The 16784-nt window shown below is 36.7% G+C and overlaps 1 protein-coding gene across 2 annotated transcripts in view; it reads right to left on the bottom strand.

Moving 5' to 3' along the window:
• Window positions 1-15939, bottom strand: part of atxn7 (ataxin 7) — a 117416-nt gene extending 101477 nt beyond the window's left edge. The window contains exons 1-2 of one of the 2 annotated variants that reach the window (XM_061932664.1): window positions 15822-15939; window positions 1939-2037 (exon numbers count right to left, since the gene is read on the bottom strand). The gene's annotated coding sequence lies outside the window, so the exon portion shown is untranslated. Of the gene's footprint in view, window positions 1-1938; window positions 2038-9739; window positions 9883-15821 lie in introns of those variants that run through there. The other variant, XM_061932663.1, reaches the window with a different exon arrangement.
• Window positions 15940-16784: the final 845 nt, after the last annotated feature.

Genomic DNA, 16784 nt, shown 5'->3' with positions numbered 1-16784 from the left:
TAGGAATTACGTAATACCATATCTCAATTAAAAATGTTACTACGTCAACATTTCTTGACCGATTTGAACAATTCCAACACCAACCTTTGAAACTCATTCAGAATGTTCACATCTTTGTGCATTTTCCAGAAAAAATCCCTTTTTTCCCGAAATTCCAAAATTTCCATGCAATTCTCATTTCAATGAATGGGACATTTTTCAAAGTTCCACGACACCCACATTTTTTATCTGATTCAAACCGTTCCAACTGAAAACTGTTCAGCCTTTTCGGGAATCGCAGGCTTTCCCGTGACAAATTCCAAAAATTCCCAGATTTCCCGGGACATTTTTTCCATTTAAAATAAAATGGCCATTTTTCAAACTTCCACCATTTCCACATTTTTCAACCGATTCAAACTATTCCACCTTCAACATATTCCACTTATCTTGCAAATTCCAGGAATTCCCGTTTTTTTTAAAACCCCTTTTTCAGTCGACTACTTCCACATTTTTCAACCCACTTCAACCGTACCACTGTCAAAACATTCCTCTTAATCAGGACAAAAACTTATGAACTGGAAAAATTCCCGGTTTTCTCGAAATTCTAGGAATTACGTAATACCATTTCTCAATTAAAAATGTTACTACGTCAACATTTCTCGACCGATTTGAACAATTCCAACACCAACCTTTGAAACTCATTCAGAATGTTCACATCTTTGTGCATTTTCCAGAAAAAAATCCCTTTTTTCCCGAAATTCCAAAATGTCCATGCAATTCCCATTGCAATGAATAGGACATTTTTCAAAGTTCCACAACACCCACATTTTTTATCTGATTCAAACCGTTCCAACTGAAAACTGTTCAGCCTATTCGGGAATCGCAGGCTTTTCCGTGACAAATTCCCAGATTTCCAGGACATTTTTTCCATTTAAAATAAAATGACCATTTTTCAAACTTCCACCATTTCCAAATTTTTCAACCAATTCAAACTATTCCACCTTTAACATATTCCACTCATCTTGCAAATTCCAGGAATTCACGTTTTTTTAAAACCCTTTTTTCAGTCGACTACTCCTTCCACATTTTTCAACCCACTTCAACCGTATCACTGTCAAAACATTCCTCTTACGGTAATCAGGACAAAAACTTTTGAACTGAAAAAATTCCCGGTTTTCCCGAAATTCTAGGAATTACGTAATACCATTTCTCAATATAAAAATGTTACTACTTCAACATTTCTCGACCGATTTGAACAACTCCAACACCAACCTTTGAAACTCATTCAAAGCGTTCACATCTTTGTGCATTTTCCAAAAAAATTCCCTTTTTTCCCGAAATTACAAAATTATCATGCAATTCCCATTGCAATGAATGGGACATTTTTCAAAGTTCCACAACACCCACATTTTTTATCTGATTCAAACCGTTCCAACTTCAAAATATTCCGCCTGTTCAGGAATTGTAAAAAAAAAAATCCCGGATTTCCTAGAATTCTCAGTTTTTTGGGACATTTTCCCCATTCAAAACAAATTATCCATTTTTGACACTTCCACAGTTCACACATTTTTCAACATATTGAAACCATTCCCCAATCAACACATTCCACTCATCCTGGACATTCAAACTAACACTTTTCCAAGTTCCAAACAAAATTCCGGTTTTCCTGGAAATTCAAAACTCTCTTTAACATTCAAATCATTCCAACATTCACACTCTTCTTACATTCATACTACATTCTGTCAGCATTTCAGTTCAACTTCAGCATTGGAGCATTCACACGCAATTCCTGCAGGAATTGCCTCATCTAGTTGCATGGTGATTTTGTTCACTTTTTTGCCAATTTATTGGGTAAAACGCTGCAATGAATGCAATATTTATGAGACTTTTAAAGTGACCAATTAGCTTGTGTGAGTGGTGCAAAGTCACAAAGGAAAATAAGTAGCTGTGAGGCCTTACCTTAGTAAATAAGGAAAAAAGATACTTATTTTCAACTCAGTCAGCTACTCCACATCTGTTTGGGTGCTCGCTGGCGGCCACACACCCACACGACGAATTCTGAAAGCACACATACGGTACACGTTGAAGAGAGACGAGTTAGCGGCGAGGGGTGGTTGAAATGCTTCAGTGCATCGCGATTCAGACTCGGACCAGTCTCAATCGGCGGACAAACGTCCAAATACAGATTACTTAAGTATGGTAAATAAAGTAATAGACGGTTCTAAATTGTAGAATCAGAGTGAACACACTAAGCAAAACACAGGAGGAGGAAATGAGAAGCATGCTAACCGCTAAGCTATCTTGAATGTGAAGTAGTGAAACACTGATAGCATTTAAGATAGCAAGCAAACTAACACCAGTCAATAATTTTATTAAGGTGTGGTTATCAATTTTAATCTAATACGGTAATACTAACCATCTTGATTTTTTTCTGCGGTTATAATGATTACGTTCGTCGTTACATCCCTACGGGGGACTAAAGATAAATACAGTGTCAGCCAGAGGGGATCGGCAATAAAACGCATTAATCGACAATGGCGTTAACATACCGTACATTTACGATACTGATCCGTACGTTCCTATATTTAACACTTACGCAGATCCGTGCAGGCATAATTACCGTATTTTTTGGAGTATAAGTCGCACCGGAGTATAAGTCGCACCTGCCGAAAATGCATATTAAAGAAGAAAAAAAACATATAAATCGCACTGGAGCCCGGCCAAACTATGAAAAAAACTGCGACTTAGAGTCCGAAAAATACGGTACTTATTTTTGAATAATTGGCAAATAATGTGTATTTCCGAGCTTTTAGCCTAATCATTTTCCATGGCTGTAATAGGGAAAGACGTTCATGTCTCTTATTTTCATGATAGCATTGAAGATAGCAAGCAATAATTTTATTAAGGTGTGGTTATCAATTGTAATCGATTACGGTAATACTTACCATCTGGATTTTTTACTGCGGTTATAATGATTACGTTCATCGTTACATCCCTACGGGGGACTAAAGATAAATGTAACAGGTTCAATTATGTCTTGTAAATAATGTATTTCATGATATTTTATTATTGTTATAATTACACAAAACGTGTAAGTTACATGTAAATACCTGAACGTTGTTCGATGTTTTGTCAATGTGGAACAATTGTCTCGTTGTCACTCCTACTGCAATAATTACTGCATACCTGCCAACTTTTGAAATCAGAAAAACCTAGTAGCCAGGGTCCAGGGGCCGCAGGCCCCCCGGTAGGTCCAGGACAAAGTCCTGGTGGGGGGTTCAGTTTCGCCCCCCGACGCAAAATGATTATTAGCATTCAGACAGGTTAAAATGTTGCTAAAACCATCACTTTTCTATCAGTCACAGTGACTTTTCAAAACAAAAATATTACAGCAAAAATCATATGGGTTGATTGACATGTTTATTCTGTAAGCTAACTTCAATAGTTTGACATTATTTTGACAGTTAATGCCAGTTATCCTGTCAACCTTTCACAAGACTTCAATTTGTTAATTGAAAGTATAAACACGTTTTACAGTAAACAAATGGTAAAACAGTACTAAACAATTCCATTAAAAAAAAAATTGGTGTCATTATTAACTTTCTGTCCAAGCTTGTATAATCTACTGCCTTGTTCAATTGTAAAAAAATATTATGTGCCTAAAATTCACATTTCTATCACAATTATCATACTGTAAACATGGTAAGCTAACTTCATTAAAATTAATAGTCCTGTCAATAGCATGGAATTACAATTCAAATGTAGTTTTTTTGTAAGCCTTTCAAAAGAATTCAAAATATGAAAAATTAATGAAAATTAATTTAAGCCATCAGACACTTGAAAAGTGGCACATCACATCTCTAATGTAATCATTTGAACTTTTCAACAGAAATAGCACTGCAAAAATATTAAGGACATACTTCTGTATTTTGGTAGTTATGCTGTCAACATTTAACAAGATTTCTTCAACTTGGACTTGAAAGCATAAATAGTATAAACACTTTTAACAGTATAACAATACTAAACAATTCCAATAGATAACATTGGTGTCATTACCTTTTTGTGGCTAAAATCCAAAGTTTTCCACTTGTATCGCTAGCAACGGCATTAGACTTGTGTTTTTTTGTCCCAACGTGGTCTTTTACATCGCTAATTCCTCCGTGTCCGATCGAAAAATCTTGTCTGCACAAGGTGCAATTCGCGTAGTTTTCACCCTTTTTGGAACGGATAATTATTCCCGGATAGGCTTTTGAATATTCTTCACGGAATGACTGCAGTTTTCTTTTCGGTTTAAGACTCGTTTGCGATTTTTCTCTGGCTGATTCCATGATCGTTCGCTCGTTTGGAAACAATGGTAACAGGTGCCTCGTGCTTGGCAGCGGTGCTATAAATAGCCTCGCGCATTAAAAAAAAAAAAATTGTTTTAATTAATGAAAAACCGTATTTTTTATCACTGCAACCGTAACCCGGAATAGGTTGATGAAAACCGTACTAATTACGGGAAAACCGGAGTAGTTGGCAGGTATGTTACTGTGACACCTGTCTTTTTATATGCGTTGGACAAGCCTTCCAACTTCCCTTTTGTCTACGATAACGGGAGAGGTAGGCGTCCATGCGACGACAGAAAATGTATTGTCTTGTTAAGAACTTAAGTTCACTTTCTTGTTCATTATTATATTTGTGTAGGGGCTCGACGATGGCAGAAAGTTATTGTATTCCCGCCATCAGTGTGTGAATGTGTGTGTGAATGGGTGAATGTGGAGATAGTGTCAAAGCGCTTTGAGTTCCTTAAAAAAAAAAAAAAAGGTAGAAAAGCGCCATACAACCATTTAACCATTTATTCTGTGTATTATCAGGTATGTTTTTATTTCACTGTTGTACTTTTTACTTTTGTCTACGATAACGGGAGAGGGGCTCGACGATGGCAGAAAGTTATTGACAACAATTGTATTCTGTGTATTATCAGTAAAGTGCATCTGAACAGCAACCCATGGTGTCGGTCGTGTTCCATAAAATCCACACAACGCAGAAGAAAAGACCACCGGTTACATAAATACAGTGTCAGCCAAGGGGGGATCAGCAATAAAATGCATTAATCGGCAATGGCGTTCACTAGGGGTGTAACGGTATGTGTATTTGTATTGAACCGTTTCGGTACGGGGGTTCGGATGTGTACCGAATGACTTTCCACACGGACACATTAAGTAGCATAACGGGCGTTGTGTAAACAATGCACACCGAGGCACAACACACGGCATTCTAGCAGCTAACGGACTAGGATAGACTGACCATACGTCCTCTTTTCACCGGACATGTCCTCTTTTGTGTAGCTGTCAGTTCGGAGTTTCTTAAATGCCTCAAATGTCCGGCATTTTGAGTTAGGGTTGCTTGTATTTTCAATGTACGTTTAGGGTTAAGAAGGGGTTAAAAACAAAACAAATTGTGCGCACAGCAGCATTGGTGAGGGAGGGGCAGAGACAGAGAGAGAGAGAGAGAGAGAGAGAGTTATGATAAACGCGCATGCGTCGCCAGGCTGATTTTTATCCATAGATTTATCAGATTAAATTTTTTATTATCTATAGCAGGGGTGTCAAAAGTGTGCCCCGGAGGCCATTTGTGGCCCACAGCTAATGTTTTAAAGGCCCACGGCACATTCTAAAAAAACTATTAAAATAAACAAAAACATAACAAAAGTGAAATAAAAAAGTTTAAACGTTAAATGTAATTTAGAAAAAGTTGCAATGTTGACTAATAAAACAAAGCTGTTTTTTTCTTTCTTTCAAACTGTCATTGCTCAAAACTTAATATTGAATCAAAATCAATGTTATTATGAATTATTGACCTATCCAACATCACATCAAATATTCCACTAGCATACCTGCCAACTTTTGAAATCTGAAAAACCTAGTAGCCAGGGTCCAGGGGCCGCAGGCCCCGGTAGGTCCAGGACAAAGTCCTGGTGGGGGGTTCAGGCTTCGCCCCCCGACGTAAAATGATTGATTGCATTCAGACAGGTTAAAATGTTGCTAAAACAATCACTTTTCTATCAGTCACAGTGACTTTTCAAAACAAAAATATTACAGCAAAAATCATATGGGTTGATTGACATGTTTATTCTGTAAGCTAAATTATTTTGACAGTTAATGCCAGTTATCCTGTCAACCTTTCACAAGACTTCAATTTGTTAATTGAAAGTATAAACAGTATAAACACTTTTTACAGTAAACAAATGGTAAAACAGTACTAAACAATTCCATAAAAAAAAAAATTGGTGTCATTATTAACTTTCTGTCCAAGCTTGTATAATCTACTGCCTTGTTCAATTGTAAAAAATATTCTGTGCCTAAAATTCACATTTCTATCACAATTATCATACTGTAAACATGGTAAGCTAACTTCATTAAAATTAATAGTCCTGTCAATAGCATGGAATTACAATTCAAATGTAGTTTTTTTGTAAGCCTTTCAAAAGAATTCAAAATATGAAAAATTAATGAAAATTAATTTAAGCCATCAGACACTTGAAAAGTGGCACATCACATCTCTAATGTAATCATTTGAACTTTTCAACAGAAATAGCACTGCAAAAATATTAAGGACATACTTCTGTATTTTGGTAGTTATGCTGTCAACATTTAACAAGATTTCTTCAACTTGGACTTGAAAGCATAAATAGTACAAACACTTTTAACAGTATAACAGTACTAAACAATTCCAATAGATAACATTGGTGTCATTACCTTTTTGTGGCTAAAATCCAAATTTAGCAACGGCATTAGACTTGTGTTTTTTTGTCCCAACGTGGTCTTTTACATCGCTAATTCCTCCGTGTCCGATCGAAAAATCTTGTCTGCACAAGGTGCAATTCGCGTAGTTTTCACCCTTTTTGGAACGGATAATTATTCCCGGATAGGCTTTTTGAATATTCTTCACGGAATGACTGCAGTTTTCTTTTCGGTTTAAGACTCGTTTGCGATTTTTCTCCGGCTGATTCCATGATCGTTCGCTCGTTTGGAAACAATGGGCAACAGGTGCCTCGTGCTTGGCAGCGGTGCTATAAATAGCCTCGCGCATGGCATTCGGAATGGCTCGATAGGAAGTTACGGGAAGCAGTGTCGATTGTGATTGTTGTTACGCGATTTCGTGAATAAAACTTCCATCCATTCATCCATTTTCGACCGCTTATTCCCTTTTGGGGTCGCGGGGGGCGCTGGAGCCTATCTCAGCTACAATCGGGCGGAAGGCAGGGTACACCCTGGACAAGTCGCCACCTCATCGCAGGGCCAACACAGATAGACAGACAACATTCACACTCACATCCACACACTAGGGCCAATTTAGTGTTGCCAATCAACTTATCCCCAGGTGCATGTCTTTGGAGGTGGGAGGAAGCCGGAGTACCCGGAGGGAACCCACGCAGTCACGGGGAGAACATGCAAACTCCACACAGAAAGATCCCGAGCCCGGGATTGAACCCAAGACTACTCAGGACCTTCGTATTGTGAGGCAGATGCACTAACCCCTCTGCCACCGTGAAGCCCAAAACTTAATATTGAATCAAAATCAATGTTATTATGAATTATTGACCTATCCAAGGTTCCGATTACTTCACATCAAATATTCCACTAGGAAAAATATTTTTGGTGGAAGATTTTGCATATTTGGTAAATAAATAACCCAATAATTTATATTTTGTTGTTTTCTTACTATACCGAAAATGAACCGAACCGTGACCTCTAAACCGAGGTACGTACCGAACCAAAATTTGTGTGTACCGTTACACCCCTAGCGTTCACGTACATTTCCGATACTGATCCGTACGTTCCTATATATATATATATAACACTTATTTTTTAATAATTGGCAACTAAGGCTGAAACGACGCGTCGACGTAGTCGACGTCATTGGTTACGTAAATACGTCGACGCCGTTTTTGTGCGTCGGCACGTCGCATATTTACGTCACACTACTGTCATGGCGGAGCGCAAAGCAGACGATGCGAGCGAGGGGAAAAAAGCACGCCAAAAGTCGTCAAAAGTGTCGGAGTATTTCATTAAACGGCCTAATAATGTTGTTGTATGCACACTGTGTCGAGCGGAAATGGCCTATCATAGCAGCACAACGGCTATGAACGAACATTTGAAAAGAAAACCCCCGACAGCGTTCTTGACATCACCATCAACAAGTCAATCGTCCGCGTGCGTATACGTTGTCATTATTACACAAAAACATGAATGTGTCATTTGTATCTGCGTTGTAAATTCATAAACTAAAGCACCGTTTGCTCTGAGAGGCGCGTTTGGCGTGCCTGTTCAGTGTTTACAAAGACGCGCTCCTCTTTAACGCTGTGGAGAGGCGGCGGCGGCGAGCGAGCGGCGAGGCGGGGCGCGCCGGGAGCGACGCCGCAAGAGACAGGGGACGACGAGCGAGCGAGCAAGAGGAGCTGAAAAGCGAGGAAAGAAAGAGAAAAGAGTTGGAAGAGAAAAGACTTTGTGTAAAATTAAAAGATTGTAAACCTGGCAAAGCCGTCTGGCGTTCAGTCTGTCGGTCCTGAAAGAACCCCCCGGCACAAGACGTGTCACAAACGCTAACGTTAATTAGTTGTGCAAATACCTTTTACAACATTAACAGTTACATATACTATGTACAAACCAACAATTAACTTTCACTTTAATCATACTATCATTGTTGTGTTATTAAGCAAAATAAGCAATACTTTTACTTTTGTTGAAATGTTTACACTGTACACTTTTTTGTATTGGATGTTTAGCTTTATTTTTGCACATTTTAGCAAATAAGCAATACTTTTACTTTTGTTGAAATGTTTACACTTGTTACAGAATATTTCCGTTTTGCACTTTTTTGTATTGGATGTTTATCTTTATTTTTGCACATTTTAAAGCAAAATAAGCAATACTTTTACTTTTTAAATGCTTATACTATTCCAGAATATTAAGATTTGCACTGGATGTTTACTTTTATATTTGCACATTAAAAAGCAAATAAGCTACTTTTAATTTTGTTAAATGTTAAAAGTTTTAAATGTTTACATTGTTACAGAATATTTTGTCATGTTGTTGTCAATGTTGACTGAGTGGCCATACTTTTTTTTTTGTAAATAAAAGCCATGCCTTTTGAAAAAACTGGCCTACATTTATTTTTTCCTCTTCATTTTAAATAAAAAAAATAATCGGTAAAAGGAAACATAATCTATAGATTAATCGAAAAAATAATCTATAGATTAATCGATAGAAAAATAATCGTTAGCTGCAGCCCTATTGGCAACCAAATCTGGGAGAGAATGTCAATGTATTTTTTTTTTTTTTAAACAATGCCATGTCACATTATTATTTCCTCCTATCTCTGCGTGTTTTACAATGTAAATAGGTAAAGCCAGGTATAGTTTGGATGTTGGCTTTATCATAAAGTACTTTTTAAGTTAAAAAAAATAAACAGTCACCTGTCATTGTTCCCGTGGCTGCAGTTGACAGGACAACTCACTGCTAACTAACTTCAGCTAGTAGTACTCAACCAGAACAAGTTTTGCAAGCCTTGCTCCCGACCTCTGCGACTTTAACGAACATTATTGTAGTAGAATGAAAAGGTCGGGAGGAGTAAAGTAAGTAGCCTCCATCCATTCTGTGGCTGCCACTAAATGCTATGTAGCTACGTCGCCCTGCTAGCTGCAGCCATGACTAGCATTAGCCAGGAGCCTGACAGCACAGCACTCGTCACGGAGCCACGGCGAGTTCCCTCTTACCAATCCTCTGGGTGCCGCTACGTGTCGACTCACGTCAGGCCGACTCCGATCGCTCGGATGCAACGGGGGCGAAGGGGGGCAGCACACGGTCGGAAAAGCGCGAGTGCAAAGTGCTCAGCCTCGGTGGAGGTCTTCGCCAGGTGCTTCCATGTCTGTTTACCAGACTGCATTCTGGGAAGTTGACGTCACTGGCCCCCCCTGTCAACGCGGGCGGGAGCGCGCCCCCGTGCACGTTAGGACCCCACGTTCCCGATTGTGTCAACAGCGTTTTTTACAATATAGGATATTGGAGATTTATGCAAAACCAAATAAGTAAAATCATTAAATATTAAGTAAAATTGGCGATATTTTTTTCCAGTACATTTGGGTGGTTCAATATGAATACTTATTTAAAACAATTTGATTTCGATTAAAGTTGTACCTTGTTATCCGTTTTATTTTCTTTATTTTAATTTATAAAAATCACACAATCTGATATAAGAAAAAAAAAAGCAAATAACCAACTCGAACTAGTGATGTGCGGATCGATACTGAAACATCAAAACCGCCGATACCAGATCTTTATGTTCTAATGTCGATTAACAAATCAAAATATCAATACCTTTGGTACTTTAGCTCAGAGGTGTCAAAAACTTTTTTTCCAACCGTATACTAACCAGTCAAAGTATGCTGGGTCGATTTTGATATTTTTTTATTTAGAAAAAAATGCCTAAAATATATATATATATATATATATATATATATATATATATATATATATATATATATATATATATATATATATATATATATATATATATACCTATATATATATATATATATATATATATATATATATATATATATATATATATATATATACCTATATATATATATATATATATATATATATATTTAAAGACATATAGGTGTCTTTAAATATTATTTATATATATATATATATATATATATATATATGTATATATATATATATATATATATATTTAAAGATATATATGTGTCTTTAAATATTATTTATATATGTATATTTAAAGACACATATATGTCTTTAAAAAAAAATATATATATATATATTTAAAGATGTATATGTGTCTTTAAATATTATAATATATATATATATATATATATATATATATATATATATATATATATATATATATATATATATACATACATATATATATGTGAACGATGTATCTAACAATAGAAAAGCGCGATATAAAATCCAGCCCATTATTGTTATTATTATTATATATATATATATATATATATATATATATATATATATATATATATATATATATATTTAAAGACATATATGTGTCTTTAAATATTATTTATATATGTATATATGTATTTAAAGACACATATACGTCTTTAAATAAATAAATATATATATATATATATATATATATATATATATATATATATATATATATATATATATATATATGTCTTAATAAGGTTATCCAAAAAATAGTGCTTGATACCGTAGTAGAGCGCAATATATGTATGTGTGGGAAAAAATCACAAGACTACTTCATCTCTACAGGCCTGTTTCATGAGGGGTTCCCTCAATCATCAGGAGATCTGGCTGGTGAGGCACTGACTTCATCACAGTCAGATTTACAAACATATGAACCCTAAAGAGTATCTTATTCACCATTTGATTGGCAGCAGTTAACGGGTTATGTTTAAAAGCTCATACCAGCATTCTTCCCTGCTTGGCACTCAGCATCAAGGCTTGGAATTGGGGGTTAAATCACCAAAAATGATTCCCAGGCGCGGCGCCGCTGCTGCCCACTGCTCCCCACTGCTCCCCTCACCTCCCAGGGGGTGAACCAGGGGATGGGTCAAATGCAGAGGACAAATTTCATTACACCTAGTGTGTGTGTGACAATCATTGGTACTTTAACTTAACTTTAACTTTACACATACAAACTGTAGCACACAAAAAAGCACATTTAATAAAAAAAACGTTATTATGGTCTTACCTTTACTTAGAAATTAAGTCCATGCCCCGCAACTAAAGCCCTCACTTAAACGTTCCACGTGCAAGATTGAATCTATTTAAAAAAGTGTAACCGAGGGTTTATAAATGTCGCCTATACTGTATGAAACTACAAAATAACAAACACTGAGGCTCCAGTTTACACGAGGACCACTTTATTTACCTTCTTTCAAAAACCTCTGCAACGTGACATCACTTCCGCTCTTAGCGCCTTCAAAATAAGAGCTCAAAGCATATACTGTTAACAGCGCATAACAGGAACTTAACATCACAAAGAGGAAAGCCCATGAAAATAGGTTACAAAAGTTATTTAATAAGAAGCCGAAAAGTGAAAAAACAATAATGTTCGTGTTGGAGGAGTTGTGAATTAGGTACACTTGCAGTCTGCAGGTGTATCTAATGTTGTGTCCCTGCAGTCATTCACAACTCCTCCAACACCAACATTATTGTTTTTGCACTTTTTGGCTTTTTATGAAATAATTTTTTAAAAATAGATTCAATCTTGCACGTAGAAAGTTTAAGTGTGGGCTTTAGTTGATATAACAATTCTACGGCGGGGGTGCAGGAGGCGAGCCTCAGCCAGTGCGTCTTTTGCAGCCATTTTATGATCGCTCAGCACAAGAAATACTTTAAACACATACAGTTGTTGACAAAATACACTGTACATTATATACCTCAGCTAACTAAACTATGGAAATGTATAATATAGTTCATATAGCAATACAGTCTCACTGCACAGCAGGCCAGCAGTTAGCCGAGTCATTGCGCAATCCATGTTGCGGCACTGAGTGACGTGCCTCAACTGGCTGCTGTTCACCGCACCGTCTTTTCTCAGTATTTGAACGGCAAATGTGAAAATTCAGCGATTTTGAATAAAAATAATCTAAAACTGGTGAAGTTAAATGGAAAATACTTTTATAGTATAATCACTGGATACATATAACAATTTTTTTTTTTTCTTTTTACATTTTTTTTCTTTACATTTTACATTTTTTTTCTTTCCATGAGGCAGGTGAGGCGGGGCCTCACCTGCCTCTAGTGACTGCACGTCACTGGTTCCTATATTTAACACTTACACAGATCTGTGCAAGCATAATTACTTATTTTTGAATAATTGGCAACTAATGTGTATTTCCGAGTTTATAGCATAATAATTTTCCATGGCTGTAATAGGGAAAGACGTTCATGTCTCCTATTTTCATGATAGCAAGCAAACTAACACTAGTCGGTCAATAATTTTATCAAGGTGTGGTTATCAATTTTAATTGAATACGGTAATACTAACCATCTAGATTTTTTACTGCGGTCATAATGATTACTTTCATCATTACATCCCTACGAGGGACTAAAGATAAATACTTTGTCAGCCAAAACGCATTAATCGACAATGGCGTTCACATACATTTCCAATACTGATCCGCACGTTCCTATATTTAACACTTGTGCAGATCCGTGCAGGCATAATTACTTATTTTTCAATAATTGGCAACTAATGTGGATTTCCGAGTTTTTAGCGTAATAACTTTCCATGGCTGTGTTATCAATGTAATCATTCAATTCCAAAAACTTTTAACAATAGAGAGAGAAAAAATACCCAAATAACAAGTAAGAATAAAATGTATAAACTTACATTTTCAAAAAACCTGAAAAACTTAGAGCATTTTAACAATGCAGAAAACAAATATGCAAATAATAAGTATAAATACAATGTGTGCATGTATGCATGTATATGTGTATAAAAGTATAAATACAACTAAAAATGAGCACATAAAAAAAAAGTAAATACAAAATTGTACTACCTTACCTCGTTTTGTGTGCATGCATGCGCATTAAAAAACGTCTTGTTACCCATGCAAAATATTACATCTACAAATGCAAAATGGTCAAAGAGAAAATTTTGTATAAAAAAACATGGACAGAAATTTGTATCTGCTAAGCAAACGGCACACTAAAAAATATGAGTTATATCTTGTCACCCTCTTTATTATTTTTTATTGCAATATTACATACAACATACTTGTATGTTTCAAGTTTTAATGTCATCATGTAATCAATGGAGGGAAAAAAAAAAGTTTCCCAAGCGAACGGCTCGTTACTGCGAATCACTTCTTATCGTTCCTTTAGAAGTGCCATTCAAAAGAGACGATTTGTTCGCGAACGTCACATCTCAAGAGCTGCGATGAAGCTGTGTCCTGTCTGCAATAGCTCCTGTGCATATTGCTGACTAATTCATGTCCACATTTACAAACCCCGTTTCCATATGAGTTGGGAAATTGTGTTAGATGTAAAAATAAACGGAATACAATGATTTGCAAATCATTTTCAACCCACGTTCAGTTGAATATGCTACAAAGACAACATATTTGATGTTCAAACTGATAAACATTTGATTTTTTTGCAAACAATCATTAACTTTAGAATTTGATGCCAGCAACACGTGACAAAGAAGTTGGGAAAGGTGGCAATAAATACTGATAAAGTTGAGGAATGCTCATCAAACACTTATTTGGAACATCCCACAGGTGAACAGGCAAATTGGGAACAGGTGGGTGCCATGATTGGGTATGAAAGTAGATTCCATGAAATGCTCAGTCATTCACAAACAAGGATGGGGCGAGGGTCACCACTTTGTCGACAAATGCGTGAGCAAATTGTTGAACAGTTTAAGAAAAACCTTTCTCAACCAGCTATTGCAAGGAATTTAGGGATTTCACCATCTACGGTCCGTAATATCATCAAAGGGTTCAGAGGATCTGGAGAAATCACTGCACGTAAGCAGCTAAGCCCGTGACCTTCGATCCCTCAGGCTGTACTGCATCAACAAGCGACATCAGTGTGTAAAGGATATCACCACATGGGCTCAGGAACACTTCAGAAAACCACTGTCAGTAACTACAGTTGGTCGTTACATCTGTAAGTGCAAGTTAAAACTCTCCTATGCAAGGCAAACACCGTTTATCAACAACACCCAGAAACGCCGTCGGCATCGCTGGGCTTGAGCTCATCTAAGATGGAGTGATACAAAGTGGAAAAGTGTTCTATGGTCTGACGAGTCCACATTTCAAATTGTTTTTGGAAACTGTGGACGTCGTGTCCTCCGGACCAAAGAGGAAAAGAATCATCCGGATTGTTATAGGCGCAAAGTTGAAAAGCCAGCATTTGTGATGGTATAGGGGTGTATTAGTGCCCAAGACATGGGTAACTTACACATCTGTGAAGGCGCCATTAATGCTGAAAGGTACATACAACATTTGGAGCAACATATGTTGCCATCCAAGCAACGTTACCATGGACGCCCCTGCTTATTTCAGCAAGACAATGCCAAGCCACGTGTTACAACAGCGTGGCTTCATAGTAAAAGAGTGCGGATACTAGACTGGCCTGCCTGTAGTCCAAACCTGTCTCCCCATTGAAAATGTGTGGCGCATATGAAGCCTAAAATACCACAACAGAGACCCCCGTACTGTTGAATAACTTAAGCCGTACATCAAGCAAGAATGGGAAAGAATTCCACCTGAGAAGCTTAAAAAATGTGTCTCCTCAGTTCCCAAACGTTTACTGAGTGTTGTTAAAAGGAAAGGCCATGTAACACAGTGGTGAACATGCCCTTTCCCAACTACTTTGGCACGTGTTGCAGCCATGAAATTCTAAGTTAATTATTGTTTGCAAAAAAAAAATTAAGTTTATGAGTTTCAACATCAAATATCTTGTCTTTGTAGTGCATTCAATTGAATATGGGTTGAAAAGGATTTGCAAATCATTGTATTTCGTTTATATTCACATCTAACACAATTTCCCAACTCATATGGAAACGGGGTTTGTACATTTGTGGAAAAGTTGCAGGGAATGTAAATAAATACAAATTCTATAAAAGTTGTAGACCTCCTGTTGAAGACATCTGACATACTATATGGTTTTATCCCTACCAGCTGTGTTTTGGTGCCTTCTTTATTTAGTATACCGGTATATTGTTATATTGCATACAAACTCAAAATAGCAATAGAATTTAGAAGGAATAATAACTTTTTTCGTCACATAGACTGGACCAATTCACGTCTGCAATGAACTCACCCTTCTTGAGGAGCAGTAACATTCACAGTGAGGGCCCGTGGACTGGATGGGGGTCATAGGTCAGCATCTTGGTCAGTGAAGCACCCGTGTGTGGGCGACTCTGGTAGAGCCAATGTGGGTGAAGTGTCTTGCCCAAGGACCCAACAGTACTGTTGAATTATTTTGCACTTGACGTTATTTTAAGGCCACACAGTCAGCAAGTGGTGCGCATGTTGGCCTCACAGTCAGGAGTTACAAGATCCAAATCTAAGTTTTTGAACTTTGCATGTGCAATTTTTTTTGCTTAAAATATTTGGCTTGCGCTTTATTTTGTTTATAGTCATGATCAAAAAAATCTAAATGCAAAAATCGCAAAATGTCAGTGAGCATGAAAATATCAAAAAGAAAAGTGTTGGTGTTATATTGGTGATACTGGCCATGTAATTACTTGGTGTTGGATCCATACCTGACTTTGGCACACATACATAAACTCATGTATGCTTATATACACATGCACATATATCATACTTGCCAACCTTGAGACCTCCGATTTCGGGAGGTGGGGGTAGGGGGGTGGGGGTAGGGGGGTGGGGGTGGGCGTGGTCAGGGTGGGACGGGGGCGTGGCTAAAAGGGGAGGACTATATTTACAGCTAGAATTCACCAAGTCAAGTATTTCATATATATATATATATATATATATATATATATATATATATATAAAAGAAATACTTGACGTTCAGTGAATTCTAGCTATATATATATATATATATATATATATATATATATATATATATATATATATATTTTATTACATCTATATATATATATTTTTTTAATTATATATATATATATATATATATATATATATATTAGAGATGCGCGGATAGGCAATTATTTCATCCGCAACCGCATCAGAAAGTCGTCAACCATCCGCCATCCACCCGTTCTAACATTTGATCAGAACCGCACCCGCCCGCACCCGC

The sequence above is a fragment of the Nerophis lumbriciformis genome, linkage group LG38 (genome assembly GCF_033978685.3).
Source record: "Nerophis lumbriciformis linkage group LG38, RoL_Nlum_v2.1, whole genome shotgun sequence".
In the NCBI taxonomy this organism is placed as follows: Eukaryota; Metazoa; Chordata; class Actinopteri; order Syngnathiformes; family Syngnathidae; genus Nerophis; species Nerophis lumbriciformis.
The sequence above is the reverse complement of the archived record's forward strand: the minus strand, read 5'-3'. Positions and strand labels throughout refer to the sequence as shown.